Genomic DNA, 18,268 nt, shown 5'->3' on the forward strand with positions numbered 1-18,268 from the left:
CCTGTGCCTGATTAGTTGTTCTATTTAAGCTGTGTGCTTACTCATATCCAGTGCCAGATTGTCCCTTTGCTACACCCTGTTCAGCTCCTTCCAGCTTGTTCTTGTGCATTGTGTTTTGGCTTTCTGACCCTCGCTCGGCTCACCTGTAAGTACCTACCTGCCTGCTTGACGTCTTCAGCAGTAGCTGTATTTTTGGTACTTCTGCTAGTTTTTTGTTAGCAGCTCTTTTCGTTACTTGTCTGTATTTTTCCCTGCTCAGCTCACCTTGCAAGCAGTGTTTTTTGTTACTATTTCCCGCGACTAGGTCCGGATGTATTTTTGTTGTACTTTGTTTCTTGTGTTGTTTTTGGTACCCTTTTGTTATCCATTTTTGTATTAAAGACTTTTTCTGTTTCACTTATTCGACTCTGCATTTTTGGATTCCTGTCTCACGGCCTTGGCCGTTCATAACAGAGGAGGGGTGGTGTCCCGTGCATTACAGTGAGAAAGGGGGTGTGACCAAATGAGTAAAAAGCAGTGACGTGCTGTGAGGCAGTTACCCTCTGTCTGCTAGTCTTTCTGCCTACCTGTATACTTTATTACCTGCCCGGCAACTCCGGCAGCGTTAGCGATTTCCTGTACTTTCCTGCTTTGAGTATTCAGCAGTGTTTTGTGTTCTCTCGCCCTACCCTTTTGGTAGCTCTTTTTGTTTCTACCCTTTTTCCCGTGTAGTATCCGGGTCTCCTTTTGTTGCTACTTCCTTAGTTGTCTTTTTGCATCTTTGTTGTGCTTCTGCTTGTGTTGTACTTTTACCCTTGCTGATTTGGAATTAAACACCTTTACAAATCACACGTCGCCTCCCGCATCTTGGGATCCAACCCCCGGCACGCTCCGTTCCTCACACTTTCCACAGGGAAACATTCCTGGGATTTCATTTAGGCGGATTGAAAAAATGTGCTTCCACACTGTGCCTGATTAGTAAATAGTTGCATGCAGATGGGAAAGGATGACTGGGTGGAAACAATGTAATAACAAGGTACACCTACGTGTGGCGCTGTAAACAGACGCAATCACGTGACACACCACACTATATAAGTAGAAAACACTCATGTGCATCAGTCCGTCGTCTTCCACTTACCAAGGCTCGTCAAAACTTAAAATGAAGAGGAATTGCTTTTGCGAGTCACTTTTGGAGTGATACCACAAAATATCAGGAGAATGTCGATTAGGGTGAGTCATGCCAGTTGAAATATTCAGATATTATGTTGACTTGTTGTCAAAGCTCACTTCTGATCACATGACTGTGATGGGTCGGTAATGTTGTTTTCCGTAAGAAGCGGGTTGATTATCCACATGGAAACGACAAGCCAGCGTTTTCAGATTTTCCCACTGTGGAAGGCGTTTTTAAAAAATACAGTTTCAGGTCACCCGGAACGCAGTTTTTGTGTGCATGGAAGGCTGAAAAGAAAAAATACTTTACCATTTTGACCTGAAAACTTTTCCGCGTGGATAGACCCTAAATCTAGCTTTAGCTGGCACTGCTGTTTGTGTATTTTAATAAAGTTAAAAAAACAAAAAAACGGCAGTGGGAAGCAGCTCACGCATGCCTAACTCCTTCAGGATGCATCAGTACTGCAAGTGCCTCCTGTATAACGTTTCTGTGTATTTTATTGTCCAATAAGCAAGAATAATGTCTCACTTACATTAAAGAATTACACAGGCTGCCCCACACAGCATCAAGACATTGACTCAATGTTGGCTTTTGATCAGATTGGTTATTTTTGGTTTAGGTTGGAAAATACTTTTCATTTTCTGTATGTTTTGTGAATTTGAGTATTTACAGTATTTTATGTCGTGTCCAATCAGTCACCTTCTAGTCCAAGATGGCTGTCAACATTCCAGGAGTCGTATCCATGTTCTTCTTCTACCTGCTGGCTTTTGGAATCGGAATCTGGGCTTTCCTCAAAGGCCGGAGGGAAAAGCGCAATCATACAACCACCTTCCTGGAGATGTCATTGCCACATCGCCACATCAGCTTGTTGGTGGGAATCTTCACCTTGACGGGTGAGACTCTTTCCAGCAATAGCATGGTAGCGTCTCCTGGTGACCTGGCGTCTTCTTCCCTCCTGCAGCCACGTGGGTGGGAGGCGGCTTGATCGTAGGCCTGGCAGAGATGGTGTACACCCCCTCCATGGGCGTGGCCTGGGCTGCCACGGTGATGCTGGGATACAGCACTTCTTTTATAATCGGTGATCGCTTTTTCCTACACATGCCACACAAACACTGATCAATCAATCAATAACTTGGCTTTTTTTGTCCTGTCCAGCCAATGGGGCAAATAGTACGTATTGTTGATCTGAAACAGCTTTGCTCTGCCGGGGAAAAGTGTAAGATACTCTTCTCCTGTTACATAGATTTTATTAGACTTTTTTTGATGTTTATAGTTATGCAAATTTGGAGTGGCCGGACCGGAACAGGAGGGTATAGAGAAGAAGAGAAAAGAAGACAGAGGGGGTAGTGCAGGGACAATACAGAGAGAGACAACGGCAACAACAACAACTGCAACAACAAATAAAGCAACAACAACAACAGAACAGAAACAAACAGCAAATGTCCATGACAGCCATTAAGTCCATAATAGAAATATTGTGCCCGCCCCCCACAAGGGCGGGCAGAACCGCTCTGGGGAGACCAGCCGCGGAGAGGCAAGACTGACCAGAAACCGGGCTCCGGCAGGCGGGAGTACAACCAGCCCCCGAGACCACACCCCACAAGGGCAGATGGCCAGGAAAGAAACAGGAACGAAACCGGCCCACAACCAGGAGCGGCAGCCTCTGCCCCGAGAGCGGGGCCTGGCAACCCCATATCCCACCCCACACAGGACCAGGGCCAGTGGAGATATCACTCCCCACCCCAAGGAGGCCCGGGCGGCAGAGGTGGAAAATCCGGCCACCGCCCCCATGGAGCCAACCCCCGTGTACCCAACCCCCCCCCCTCGCCATTAAAAAAAAAAAAAGGAAAAATAAATAAATAAATAAAAGCACGCACACACACCAAAACCGTGGTCCGCCAGCTGGAAGCCGCGTCGTTTCACCCTGCGCAGGGCACCCAAAGCACAGACGGGTAGGAGCCCCTGGGGTCCCAGACCCACAACCCAGATCCCAAACTGCAATTATAAGAGATGAAATGTCCCACAGCTAGGTCCCACATCACGGTGTGACTCAAGCTGTGTGGCTCTTGAACAGGCGGCGTCATGTTTGCCCGGCCACTCCGTGAACGACACTACATCACCATGATGGATCCTTTCCAGCACAAGTACGGCAAAGTTCTGACGGGTGCTTTATGTGTGACGTCGATCTTCACTGATGTATTCTGGGTTCCCACCTCCCTCATTGGCCTGGGTGACGTGTACACACACACATACACACATGCACCATGCATGGTCAGATGTTGTTGTCGTGTGGCAACATTGTGTGTGCGTGTGTGTGTGAGACAGGTGTGACCATGAGCGTGGTTCTAGATCTTTCCTTCGACGTATGCATTTGGATCTCAGTGGCGGTGGCCGTCACGTATACACTGCTGGGGGGACTCTACTCAGTGGCCTACACTATGTCATCCAGCTGCTCCTTATCTTCTTCAGCCTGGTCTGTACACCTGTCTGCTTCAAACTGTGTGTGTGTGAGCTTTTAACAGAGTGTGTGTGCAGTGGGCTTGCGTTCCCTTCGCTGTGGCGACTCAACATGTGGTCCACATCGGCTCCACACTGATGAACAACACACTGCACGCTCCCTGGATCGGCAGCTGGAACGGCAACAACTTCTGGATCCTTCTGGATAATTTTGTCTTTACGGCAAATGGACACACACACAGTGCTGGTGTTGGCGAAGACCCCTAGAGGTGGTAGAGCTTCCTGCCTTGAGGGGGGCGCAGTGGCATGAGACATGAAGCTGAGGACTAACACCATTTGTCGTGTGCCTGACAGGCGGTGGGCAGTCTGGGGTATCAATCCTTCCACCAGAGGACGTTGTCGGCGGCATCTCCCACGACGGCCAAGCATCTGTGCTTTATTGCCGCCTTCGTCATCCTTGTCTTTGGCATTCCTCCCATCCTGCTGGGGCGGTGGCGGCATCCACAGGTAAGACCACCTCTCACTTTGGTAAAGCGTGTGAAAGCGTCTCGAGTGTTTTGCCGCAACAGACTGGAACGCGACATCGTACGGTTCTCCATCACCATGGGAGCGGTGGGAAGCGGCGCTGGTCCTGCCTATGGTGCTGCAACACCTCACTCCCCCTTACATCTCCATCATGGGGATCGGATGCGTGGCCGCCGCTGTGATGTCGTCTGCAGACTCAGCCCTGCTTTCGTCGGCGTCCGTGTTCTCATCCAACATCTACAAGAACATCCTGCGACCGCAGGTGAGGCAGGGGCGGAGCATCAGACAGGTGAGGTTGGGGTGTGATTTTCCCGTTCTTCTGCTTTCAGGCGTCCGAGCGAGAGATCGAGCTCGTGATTCGCCTCACAGTGGTGGTGGTGGGCGTGACTGGGGCGGCACTCACCAGACTGAAAGCCAGCGTGATCCTGTTCTGGTTCGTGGGTGCTGAAGTGGCCTACAACGTCATCTTCCCTCAGCTCGTCTGCGTCATCTTCTTCCACATCACCAACGGTTACGGCGCCATCATGGGTGGTGCGCTGGGCTTCCTGATTCGGTTGCTGAGCGGTGATTCACTGATAGGCCTGGCGCCTGTCATCGTCTTCCCGGGAAGCACTCTGGAGGATGGGACTCACATTCAGCATTTTCCAGTCAAGACCTTCGCCATGTTGTGCTCCCTCGCTGCCATCTTGCTCTTCTCCTTCCTGGCATCTCAGCTTTTCAACAGCGGAGTACTTCCTGTCCACTGGGACGTCTTCCACGTGACTGCTCAGACGTCTGTCCCCCCACCACAGCACCCCGAGTGTGCGAAGAGCAGTACTGACGCCTCTGAGCCCATGATGGGCAGCAGATGTTGAATGAGCAGCTAGCATCCACCAGGGGGGCCACCATTCACAAAAAGGACATCCTTCATATCACAATCAACTTTATTGACAATAACAAGTGAGTTTCATATAACTCACACTCTATTGAGCCCTCAAACTGATTCACTTGACTAGTAGTTGATTACATGATGTCATCAAATCTAATTGTAAAACCGAATTGTGTCAACCAGAAGGAAGTCAGAATGGTCGTTTTTCAAGAAGAAAGAAACAAAGCGTAAATGTCGTCCTGCAACGTTTCATGATATCGCTGTTACAAGGCGGTTACGCCAAAAGCAGGACCCCAAAGGGGTACTCTGCGAAGCAATTTGACAGCTTCTGATTCGGCACTTAAGGTGGAATTGACGTAATGAGCAGTGCGAGTGTTTGTTCTTATGGCCTGTTTTTTGTGACACTTCTTAATGTGAAAACATTTTGAAGAAAGTTTAAATATTTGGAAAATTAAAAAAAACAACAGCAAAAATGGGGGAAAAAAGTAATGAGCACAGTTGATACTAATAATAGTCTTTTTCACCTGTATCACAAAGCTGAGATGCAGTTATTTATTGTAATATATGTAACTTAGAACTACATGTGTTGTTTTATAAAATAAAGTGGCAAAGTGGTATCTTTTCATTTTTCACGATGTAAAGTTTGGACCCCCGGTTAGGAACAGATTAAAGATGCTAACCGAGGTTCCACAAGTTTCCACTGTGTAAATGTATTTGTTCTAACTTTTTTCCCATGCAAAAAACTACCAACTTGTACTCAAATCAATGCGATATTTATGAATCTGCTACATTTAGACAACCAGAAGATGGTGTAAAGTCAAAGACAATAAACAAAGGGTCACAGCCTGAGCTTATGTGACGTATCATGTGACTTCTCCTCAAGACGGACATTCATTCTTGTGAATGATGGACGGACTATAAGCTCACCACCTAATTTCGAACGAATTCGAGCAGAGCTGTGGAAAACGACACACTGGTCGATACGGGCTCAGTCAGGATGTTGTCAACGTGGAGGCTGACGGTACATAATGAGATTTTTGAGGGGGGGCTATAAATGTCAATAATAAGCACAGGCACAAAAAGTCACAAGGTCCCCGCCTGTTACGGTGTGGCGTGTGTTTGTCTGGACCCCAGATGCAGAGGCGAGAAGAGGCGCAGGTTTTTGCCAGAGTCTTTAATGGACAAAACTTGAATAAAAGGCGATGGTGAAAAAACGTACCATGAGAAAGAAAACACAAGTTACTCTGGCAGAGGCAGGTAGCTGCTGGAGGCAAAAAGCAAACAGGCGAGAACAAGGCTCAGGCGTTTGGTGTAGCAGCAGGTACAATAATCCGACGCCTCACAGCTGGCAGCACTGGGCCTAAGTAGGTCGGTGTAAATTGGAGTCAGGTGTGTCCAGCAGCTCCGCCTCCCGCTGGGAGTGTGGGGTCTGAAGAAAGAGGGAAAACAAGGAGAAGGCAGGAACCAGAGGAGGACATGGAATGTAACAGTATCCCTCCCTACCAATGGGCGCCGCCTGGCGGCCTACCTGGCTTCTCCGGGAAACGGCCGTAAAAGTCTGCCAAGAGAGTGGGGTCTAAGATAAGGGCACGAGCGATCCAGGAGCGGTCCTCGGGACCATACCCCTCCCAGTCTACCAGGTACTGGAAACCCCTGCCCCTTCTTCTCACGTCTAAAATGGCCTTGACCGTGAATGCTGGGTGACCGTCGACAAGCCTGGGAGGAGGGGGAGGCACCTCGGGAGGGCTCAGGTCGCTGGAGGTGACCGGTTTGAAGAGGGAGACGTGGAACGCCGGGTGGATCCTGAGGGAGTCCGGGAGGCGAGGGATTGATTATACGTTCGATGGTGTATGGGCCAATGTACCTGGGCTGTAACTTCTTAGAATCTGTGTGGAGAGGAAGGTCTCAGGAGGACAGCCAGACCCTTTGTCCAGGTTTATAATCCGGAGCGACCGTGCGATGCCGGTTGGCCAGGCGTTGATTCCGTTCCGACGTCCGTGCCAACGCTGCCCTGGTGTTGCGCCATGCCTGGCGAGCACGCCGTAGGTGGGACGACACAGAGGGAACTGCTGAATCCGACTCCAACGAGGGGAAGGCCGGAGGCTGATATCCATAGGCCCCACGGAACGGGGAGAGGCCGGTGGCAGAACAAACCAGGGTGTTACAGGCGTACTCTATCCAGGGTAGGTGGAGGGCCCAGGAGGCGGGTTGTTGATGGCACACACATCGGATGGCGGCCTCCAAGTCCTGATTGGCCCGCTCCGTCTGGCCATTAGTCTGAGGATGGTAACCGGACGACAAGCTGGGCGACGCTCCTAGCGCCTTGCAGAAAGCCTTCCACACCGCAGACGAGAATTGTGGCCCCCGGTCAGAGACCACATCGAGGGGAATGCCATGGAGCCGGAACACATGGCGCACCAGCAGGTTAGCCGGAGCTGCCCCTTCTCCACAATGAACCCCAGGAAGGAAAGAGAGGGAGCGTGAAAGGTGCATTTTTCAGACTTGACAAACAGCCGGTTTATAAGGAGTCTCTGGAGGACTAGCCGGACCTGTTGGATGTGTTCCTCTAGGGTGGCGAAAAAAATTAAAATGTCGTCTAAATAAACGAAAACAAAGCGGCCGAGCATATCGCGAAGGATGTCGTTGATAAGATTTTGGAATATAGCAGGGGCTTTAGTGAGGCCAAAAGGCATGACGAGGTATTCGAAGTGACTGAGAGGGGTATTAAAAGCGGTTTTCCATTCATCCCTCTCCCGGATCCGAACTAGATGGTAGGCGTTCTGCAGGTCGAGTTTGGTAAAAAATTTTGCGGAGTGGAGGGAGTCAAAGGCGGAGTCTAGTAAAGGGAGAGGATATTTGTTTTTAACTGTGATGTCATTAAGAGCGCGGCAGTCAATGCACGGGCGGAGGGAGTTGTCTTTCTTTTCCACAAAAAAAACCCTGCTGCTAAAGGTGAGGAGGATGGGCGTATGAGGCCAGAGGCGAGCGAGGTCGAAATGTACTCTTCCAGAGCCGCCCTCTCTGGTCGGGAAATATTATAAAGGCGTGACACCGGCAGTGCTGCGCCAGGCAGCAGGTCAATGGGGCAGTCATACGGGCAATGGGGGGGGAGTGAGCGAGCGCGATCTTTGCTAAACACCTCCCGGAGGTCGTGATAGGCTGTAGGAATTACGGATAGGTCGATAGCTTCGGGGGTGGAGGAATGGGTGGCGGCAAGGCGCGGGCGAGCAGCCTTGACAATGAAGACTATGAATATGGCAAAATGCGCTCCAGTTGAGGATAGCGGGTTTAGCCCAATCGATGTGAGGGTTATGCTTGAGAAGCCAGGTTAGACCTAACACGACAGGGGCTGAGCGAGATGGAATAACAAAGAACCTAGCGGATTCGAGGTGATTGTCGGATAAGCGTAGAAAGAGAAAATCAGTCTGATGGGTGACGTCAGCCAGAGGACGCCCCAGAGTCAATAAACGGCATGATGTTTATGTCCTTGTCGGACCAGGAGAGCGTACCTGGGAGTTGCAGGCGGCTGGCCGACAGCGTCGATGTAGCGCGGCTGGGAGCAGGGACCGGTGTTGTGCCGAGTTTGGCATCCATGCCGAGATCTGCATGCAGGTCGCGGGAGCGCGCACGCTCAGCTGAAAACTCAACCGTGTGACGCCGTGTTAGTCTTAAGGCACAGTACTTCATGATAATGAAGCGATGGTACGTTTTGTCAGCTTTATGGGTAACTATACAGCACCCAAAGCACGAATTTCTTGACTTTATATTTGTTAGATATGTCGATGCATTTGATTCAAGCATATCTAGAAACGCGGTGGGAGGAGCAGGTTAGACATTCACAATGTAACTGTGGCACTTTGTTACACAGTTGTCCCTCGATTTATTTGTTTCTGTATAACAAATGACAAAATACCAAGCTCATTCATTTATAGAAAAGAGGAGCATGCATGCAGTATTCGGTAGGGAGGATTTTGAACCTGCCGAAAATTGCATGCACCCCTCGTTGGTCAAATACAACTCCTAAATGTGTGTAATTCACACGATGTGCTTCAAAGACATCCACCTCTCACGTAGTTGGCGTCATTTCATCTAAAAATGGCCCAAACAAGAAATAGGGGGTGCATGCAATTCTCGGCAGGACGGATTTTGGAGCTGCCGAAAATTGCATGCACCCCTCGTTGGTCAAATACAACTCCTAAATGTGTGTAATTCACACGATGTGCTTCAAAGACACCCACCTCTCACGTAGTTGGCGTCATTTCATCTAAAAATGTCCCAAACAAGAAATAGGGGGTGCATGCAATTCTCGGCAGGACGGATTTTGAACCTGCCGAAAATTGCATGCACCCCTGGTTGGTCAAATACGACTCCTAAATGTGTGTAATTCACAAGATGTGCTTCAAAGACATCCATCTCTCACGTAGTTGGCGTCATTTCATCTAAAAATGTCCCAAACAAGAAATAGGGGGTGCATGCAATTCTCGGCAGGACGGATTTTGGAGCTGCCGAAAATTGCATGCACCCCTCGTTGGTCAAATACGACTCCTAAATGTGTGTAATTCACACAATGTGCTTCAAAGACATCCACCTCTCACGTAGTTGGCGTCATTTCATCTAAAAATGTCCCAAACAAGAAATAGGGGGTGCATGCAATTCTCGGCAGGACGGATTTTGGAGCTGCCGAAAATTGCATCCACCCCTGGTTGGTCAAATACAACTCCTAAATGTGTGTAATTCACACAATGTGCTTCTAAGACACCCACCACCAATTCCGACATAATTTATTTAAAGTGCAGACAAGTAAAAGCATGCATAATGACATGTTACTCATATAAAAATACAGTCTGTATACATATACATATATTTAAATAACATGATTATTTGTAATTCCTGTGTTATTTTTGCATTTTGTTGTAATTTTAAAGGTGTCTAAACCCTGTTTTATTGGTTGGTGTGGCATGTTGTGGCATGTTGCATTTTGGTGTTGGTCTGGAGAGGTTGAATTAGTGATGTGCGATACTACTGATTTCATCTCCGATTCGATACTAAGTAAAATTCAAGCTGGTGTTGGCTATACCAATACCATACCAATATTTTGTGCAAATACACTTTGTGTTTCTGGTAATTTTACCAAATTACAGTATTTCAAATCACACTGCATGATAATCCCACTGCATAAATAATACAAGACATTAGAATGATTTTGACGTCGGTAATTCACAATTATCACAATTCCATTAATGATCAGGCATAGTTTCAACAGTGGAGTGTTGTCTTTACGCATTCCACACTTACCCAGGAAGAAAAAGAACAATTAGCTCCCACCAATTACCGATCATTTCAGCAACATCTCAATCATTACCTTACCTTCCATTGTGTTCATGATAATGATATACATTACCAGTAAATCTGACTTAAGGATAAAAATTATTGATATTTTGGTTTAGAATCAATTTTACAACATAAACATTTGGTATCGGAAGTAGCGATATTTCCGTATCGATACCTACATCACTTACTAGCAAGTGCTTTACAGTAGCTGCGGTAATTTTTGTAATTATTGATTAGTTAACATGGACCCTGCATTGTACGAAACTTTGTTGTTGTACAAAACACAGAGAAAGTACACAGATGGGCTGACAAGACCACAGAAGTCCGAAATTCGCAGAAAAGCGTCGAAGTATTATGTTGAAGGTAAGTAGGCTAATTAAGGTTCACTGGCAAACGTCAACTTGTGTAAGGACTTATGAGATCATTTGTGAATCCCTTAGTTTGTCAAACTATCGTGAAAATAAAATGCTCTGCTTTAAGAAATACAGGATGTCACAAGAAATTGACATAATTTAAGTTTTTCTCAACTTCACTAAGTAGGTTAAACGGTGATGTAAGGTTTAGTCGTGCATGACATCAACCACTATATCCTTATATCTGTATAGCTTTAAAACATTAACAGGCTACTTAATGTCATTGATTTATATCGTATCAGTCAGCAGACTTCTTCATAGTGTTAGTGTTTTAAATAAATTCAAGGTCTGGCATGCTATAAATAAATTAATGTCGTCATTTATCCTGTAGGTGGAGCACTGTATTACACCAAGGGATCTGGCAGAGAAATAAAAACAAAAGTGGTTTGTGGTACAGAAGAAGCAAACACAATTTTTGTTGAGTTTCATGCTAGCCCCACAGGAGCTCACACTGGCCAGAAAAAAACAAGGGATGGTATTTGCATACGTTTTTTCTGGCCTGGCATGACCAAGGACATAGATACATGGGTAAGAGCACACAAATTTATAATTGTATTTTGTGTTTGGACTCACAACCAGGTTGGCTCTTGTAGAACATACTGACGATGCTGAAGTTGTCTTCCGATTCACCAGCTTCTGATTCGGCTTGTGGAATTTAAGATGACGTTATGAGCAATGCAAGTGTTTTTTTACTGATGGTCTTTTTTTTGTTACTCTTCTTAATGTGAAAATATTGTAGACATTTTAGTTAAGACATTGCCTTTTCCTGACACTCACTATTGGATTTGTGAAAGTTTTGATTTGTGAAAATGCAGCAGAGGCACATTTAGACATTTGTGCATAGATTTATAAGAAGGCATTGAACATGTATAGCTATTATTTGAAGAATATTAAAATGAGTCAATTGTGTGCACACGGTACCATACTGATTTCATCCTAAATCTTCTGTGTGCTAAGACACATACACACACATCTTGTGAGTGTTTCCAAGAGCCCCTTCCTCAGCAAAAGACCCACCAATGTAAGATGATATTCTTCTGGTAATAACTGTAGTGTATACTGTATGCTCAATGCCTTTTCATGCATACAACGAGGGCCTCTGCTCTACACAAAAGGGTACTGACCAAGTTAGTTACCTAGGGGTCATATTGAGGCCATATCCTTTTTCTGACATTTCCACAAATAAAGAAAGGTTTCACAAATATCAACTGCGTTTTTATAAATGTTTGGGGTCTGTAGATTAACCCAGTCCAAATTTGAGAAGTCTAGGTCTAATGGTTTTCAAAGTGGACCAGGTCTAATATGGACTAGGTCCTAAAAATGTCTAAATGTGCCTCTATTGCATTTTCACACATCAAAACTTTCACAAATCCAATAGTGAGTGTCAGGAAAAGGCAATGTCTCAACTAAAATGTCTACAATATTTTCACATTAGGAAGTGTCAGAAAAAAAACATCAGGACAAACACCCACATTGCTCATTACGTCACCTTAAATTCCACATTAAGTTTACATTTAAGTGCCGAATCAGAAGCTGCCGAATCGAAAGCTAACTTCAGCGTTGTAATTGACTGTTAGAAAAAAAATAATTCTAATAAATTTCTTCTTAATCCAACTTGTGTCATTTATATCGTCTTGTATTCTTTCCACAGGTGTCAGAATGTACTGTCTGCCAGTCGGCCCAGCAGACAATAAAGCAGAAGGTCCAACACACTCCCATAAAGGTATTATTTATTTTGTTAGTTTGCCATTCTGTCTCCTCCGTGTGTTATTGCTCCAATATTCTGCCTTTTAGTGAAGGTTACATTAGTCCATGGGGTTGTACGAGTTACTGTAGCTTTGGTTTTGTCTTTTTTACTCGGGTTTTCCCTAAGTTGTATTACAAGGTTTTGTTTCAATAAATTCCATTTTGTCTAACAGTTTTTCCTCCCCTGTCTACTCCTGGGTTGTCTGACCCACTTTGTAAAAGTTTGAATTTACGTCCTCACCTTTTTCTTCCCTGACATTATCATGCAGGATACTTTGATACTCACTAGATAGTTGTTTTGGTATACAACTGTTTAAGAAAGGAAAACAAAACAAAAACTCGGACAAAGTAGATTCATGTTAGTTAAAGTGATAAGTCAAGAAATATTTTGAGACCCTTACATAATTCTTTCACTGTTTTATTTCTTTAGGTTACTCAACCATTTGAGCTTCTGGGTATGGACCTTATTGGGAAACTGACCACCACAAACAGCGGTCATACTTATGTGTGTGTGACGGTGGACTACTTCACCAAATGGCCACAAGCCTATCCTCTAAAAACAAAAAGGGCAGAGGAGGTTACTGAACAAATTATTTAATTTGTTCATCAGTTTGAGGCACCAAAGCGCATTCTCACAGACCAAGGGAGTGAGTTTGTAAATGCGGTAAGCACTGAACTTATGTCCTTATTGTAATCTATTACTATTATAATATATGTTTTTAAAATAACCAGTCTGTGTATGTGTTAACAGATCAACAAGAACGTCTGTAAAAGACTGGGGATAAAAAGAAGCTTATGTGCTCCATACCACCCTCAAACCAATGGTCTGGTGGAGCGCATGAACGCAACCATACAGAAGTAAGGAAAACCACTTTGTCAGCCAAGTTGTCCTTCACAAATGATATCGTAGAAGAGATTTGCAATATCATTTTTTTCCCTTTTAGGGCTCTTTGTAAACTGGTTGGGTCCAAACCACAAATGTGGGATGAATATTTGGATGCTGTCATGTTTGGTTTGCGGACCAAAAAACAGACAACAACAAAGTTCTCCCCCTACTGTTTAATGTTTGGTCGGGAAGCCCGCTATCCAACACAAATTCCACAGGACTTTCAGGTTCGTGAAATACAGTTTTAAGTTTTATTGCATTATGAAGACTGAATGTTGTCATAATGAAATTAAATAAGTCATATATTTCCAGTCTGTTTTGTGTATTACAGTAATCCCTCATTTTTCGCGGTTAGTCGGGACCAGAACCTCCCGCAAAAGATGAAAAACCACGAAGTAGGATTTGCCCCCACCCCAGGAATTTTTTAATGAGGTTATTTATCCTCATGAAAAGCGGGCCGTGTTTGTGGATCCATTGGGAGAATCCCAGATGAAAATAAAAAGATGCCTGGAAACAACAAAGTAACAAGAAGTTAAAAAGCAGTTACAAACCTAAAACTGGTATAGACAAAGATTTATCATTTCTTCAAGGGCATTCATGCGGAAGAGGGATTGCAAGGTGTCAAGGTGGGCATGTAGCACCCTTCCCCATGGACTTCAGAGCGATGGCACATCATGCGGTGTCTTTGCTTTGAAAGTGAGTACTGTAGTGGTTTCTTCCAGCTAGACCTTCAATGTTGACGGAATCAATCCAGCTTATGCACACATCATACAGTATATTGGATACGATATTTAGAACCGATTTCAAGATGGTGTTAGTCCTGCACTTCTTCATTTACCGTAACTTGTCCCCCCCACCCCACCCCCACCCACTTTTTTAGCAAAGTATGAAGTATCACTATTCATTGGGTCCATACCTAAAAACCTGTTTTCAGTTTGCTCAGTGTATACTAGAACACCAGCCCTTGACCTTAGACATGAGCAAAGGTTGCGTCAACAACATGAGAGAAGAAATTGCCAGAACTCTTCTCCGTGAATCTGGTGTGTTTCCTTTTTGCCTTCTTTTGTTTGTGTTAATGTTCAGTATCAACAGGATTGTTTGGAGATGTTTTTGGTCACCATTTTGTCAAATAACTGAAGGTTGTTTGTGTGTGTTTTTTTTTAAGAGTCCCTCAAGAATATCTGCCATCATTGTGGGTCTGAGGGAATGGATGCCATGCTATGGGTAATGACATTACATTGAACATATCAGGACACATACTTAGCAAGCCAAGTTAGCAACTACTATAGGTGTCACATTCTTTTTATACATGAAAGTAATGAATACATTTTAAAGTAGTTTTCTATTGTAGTGGTAGTAATGCCTACAGTAAAAGATAACGTACAGAAAGGATTTGAAAAACACCTCCAATGTTTTTCATTTTCAGATTTGCTGTGACAACTGCAGCAGGTGGTACCACCACACGTGCTTAAATAATCCTTCGCTGGATGACGAGTATCTCTGCCCTCTCTGCGTGTAGGATAAGGGGGAGAGAAGAGCAAGTGTTTGCTACAGTTGGGACTTACCGCATGGTGGCCTAGAGGTTAGCATGTTGGCCACAAAGTCAGGAGATTTGAATTTGAATCTGTGTGGAAAATGATGGATGGCGTTCTGATTGTTCTTACTTTGTCTGTGTTTACTTTTCACTGTGTTTTACTTTTGTTCAATCAGAGTTACATTTTTATTATTCATATATATTTATTTATTGTATATAGTTTGAAAAAATCACCACTAAGTCACTACTAAATCACTACTAAGTATATATTCTGTAATAAAGTTTTCATATAAAACATTTTCCCCTTCCTATTTACTGTTTGGGACATTTTGAAAATATATGATTTTAAACCAAACAGAGTGGATTTTGGTCCTGCCAAATATTGCATCCGCCTTCTCTTTGCTGTTTGGGACATTTTTAGATGAAATGACGCCAACTACGTGAGAGGTGGGTGTCTTTGAAGCACATCGTGTGAATTACACACATTTAGGAGTCGTATTTGACCAACCAGGGGTGCATGCAATTTTCGGCAGCTCCAAAATCCGCCCTGCTGAGAATTGCATGCACCCCCTACTTCTTGTTTGGGACATTTTTAGATGAAATGACGCCAACTACGTGAGAGATGGATGTCTTTGAAGCACATCTTGTGAATTACACACATTTAGGAGTCGTATTTGACCAACCAGGGGTGCATGCAATTTTCGGCAGGTTCAAAATCCGTCCTGCCAAGAATTGCATGCACCCCCTACTTCTTGTTTGGGACATTTTTAGATGAAATGACGCCAACTACGTGAGAGGTGGATGTCTTTGAAGCACATCGTGTGAATTACACACATTTAGGAGTCGTATTTGACCAACCAGGGGTGCATGCAATTTTCGGCAGGTTCAAAATCCTCCCTACCGAATACTGCATGCATGCCCCTCTTTTCTATAAATGAATGAGCTTGGTATTTTGTCATTTGTTATACAGAAACAAATAAATCGAGGGACAACTGTGTAACAAAGTGCCACAGTTACATTGTGAATGTCTAACCTGCTCCTCCCACCGCGTTTCTAGATATGCTTGAATCAAATGCATCGACATATCTAACAAATATAAAGTCAAGAAATTCGTGCTTTGGGTGCTGTATAGTTACCCATAAAGCTGACAAAACGTACCATCGCTTCATTATCATGAAGTACTGTGCCTTAAGACTGTGTGTTGAGAGCGTCCGTCGATGGCCTTTATCCTCCTCTCGGGCGGCGAGGCGCTTATCCATACGGACAGCCAGGGAAATGAGGTCGTCCAGGTCCGAAAGGGATTCCACAGGGATCATGTGATCCTTGATGGCGTCTGATAGTCCGGAAAAAAATGCATCCAGAAGTGCCGCGGGGTTCCAGTCACTTTGGGCTGCAAGCGCACGGAACTCTATGGCGTAGTCCGATACGCTGCGCCGTCCTTGGCGGAGACGAAAGAGTGCACGCGAAGCCTCGCGGCCCGGCGGCGTCCGTTGAAAGATTTGTTCCAGAGTTCGGGAGAAGACGGCATAGGAGGAGCAGACAGGGGATTGGCGCCCCCATTCGGCAGTGGCCCAGGCCGCCGCTCGTCCAGACAGGTGAGAGGTGACAAAAGCCACCCGGGCCCTTTCAGAGCGGAAGGCCCCGGCTTGTAACTTGAAATGCAGTTCACACTGAGTTAGAAAAGAGCGCACGTCACTGGTGTCGCCAGAAAAGCGCTCAGGCCTTGAGAGCAAGGGGCAAATGGAGGGCGAGCCGGCGTCAGGGGCCGCGGGAAGGTCAGGGAGCGAAGGGGTCGCGTCGGTTGCAGGAAGGGGTGTGGAGGCGGCGCTGAGCTGAACGGCCGACAGGAGGGTGCTGATCTGGGCCTCGAGAGTTTTCAACCGAGAGTCCTGTCGCTCGGCCATGTTGGTCACACAGGCGCCCAGTGCACCAACCTGCTCTTCCTGCTGACCCATGCGATGCACAAGGTTGTGGAGTGCTCGCTTGAGAGGGTCGGTCTCCGCGGGGTCCATAATCCTCTGGTCGGATTATTCTTTTACGGTGTGGCGTGTGTTTGTCTGGACCCCAGATGCAGAGGCGAGAAGAGGTTTTTGCCAGAGTCTTTAATCGACAACACTTGAACAAAAGGCGATGGTGAAAAAACGTACCATGAGAAAGAAAACACAAGTTACCCTGGCAGAGGCAGGTAGCTGCTGGAGGCAAAAAGCAAACAGGCGAGAACAAGGCTCAGGCGTTTGGTGTAGCAGCAGGTACAATAATCCGACGCCTCACAGCTGGCAGCACTGGGCCTAAGTAGGTCGGTGTAAATTGGAGTCAGGTGCGTCCAGCAGCTCCGCCTCCCGCTGGGAGTGTGGGGTCTGAAGAAAGAGGGAAAACAAGGAGAAGACAGGAACCAGATGAGGACATGGAATGTAACACCCGCCACCTGTAGCAATGCAATTTTTTAAGGTTGTTTAGGAATGTATCACTTTATTGGATGAATTCATGCAGTCATTGAAAAAACAGATTCAAAAGACCTACAACAAGACAAAACTTGGATATCACAGATATATGACAACACGCAGAATTGTACAAGGCGCCTGAGTTTCAGTAGTCTGTGCCAGTGACCTACTTCTAGTCACCCGGGGGCGCCCAGATTCCAAAACTAGCCTTAATTACAGCAGAGTCCCCACACGCAGACCAACACAGATCAGACTTTGAACATTTACACAAACTGGCTGAACTATTTCAGTCCCGGATGTGCCTCCAACAAGGAGATCTTTGTGTCAGGAAAGTCTTCGTTCCTCTAATGCGTGTGTATGTGTGTGTGTGTGTGTGTGTGTGTGTGTGTATGTGTGTGTGTGTACATAGGTCATGCATAAACAATATTTGAAAAACATTACAGATGATAGACTACATAAAACGTGCAACAAACAGAACTGTTTGTACCTCTAGGCCAGTGTTTCTCAATTATCATCTGTGATGCCCCACTAGCCCTGTTACGATAATAAGTCAATTAACCGCATGATAAATAAAAACAAACCACTAATTTTGTCGGTCTCGATATATTGACATGTGCATGCATGATGCTTTTCTTCCTCTCTCTCTACCAAACAGGCTGGATAAATACAGGATTTGCTCCGTGCATCTGTCTCAACCCCTGGGCATGTTGGTTCTATAGCAGAATGTGAATGTGAATGAGGTGAGTGAACCCTCCTGTCAGTCATTCAGTCTCTTTGTCCCAGTGGACATTCGCACAAAAGCAGGCGGCCCTTCAACAGGTCACTCCTTATCTGAACTGAATGAATGTAGTGAAGATTCATTGTCTGAGGATTTATCTTTTAGCATCACTGAAGGAGCAAATTCTGAGCTGAATGAA

At 45.6% G+C, this 18,268-nt stretch overlaps 1 long non-coding RNA gene and 1 pseudogene across 1 annotated transcript; both read left to right on the forward strand.

Moving 5' to 3' along the window:
- The first annotated feature begins 1,862 nt into the window (after window positions 1-1,862).
- On the forward strand, window positions 1,863-4,986 carry LOC129194321 (high affinity choline transporter 1-like; annotated as a pseudogene).
- A 9,339-nt stretch (window positions 4,987-14,325) lies between these two features.
- On the forward strand, window positions 14,326-15,119 carry LOC129194404 (uncharacterized). The gene is made up of 3 exons (XR_008573760.1): window positions 14,326-14,416; window positions 14,542-14,600; window positions 14,803-15,119. It is a non-coding gene; the product is annotated as an uncharacterized LOC129194404 (long non-coding RNA).
- Window positions 15,120-18,268: the final 3,149 nt, after the last annotated feature.

The sequence above is a fragment of the Dunckerocampus dactyliophorus genome, chromosome 14, assembly GCF_027744805.1.
Source record: "Dunckerocampus dactyliophorus isolate RoL2022-P2 chromosome 14, RoL_Ddac_1.1, whole genome shotgun sequence".
Classification (NCBI taxonomy): domain Eukaryota; kingdom Metazoa; phylum Chordata; class Actinopteri; order Syngnathiformes; family Syngnathidae; genus Dunckerocampus; species Dunckerocampus dactyliophorus.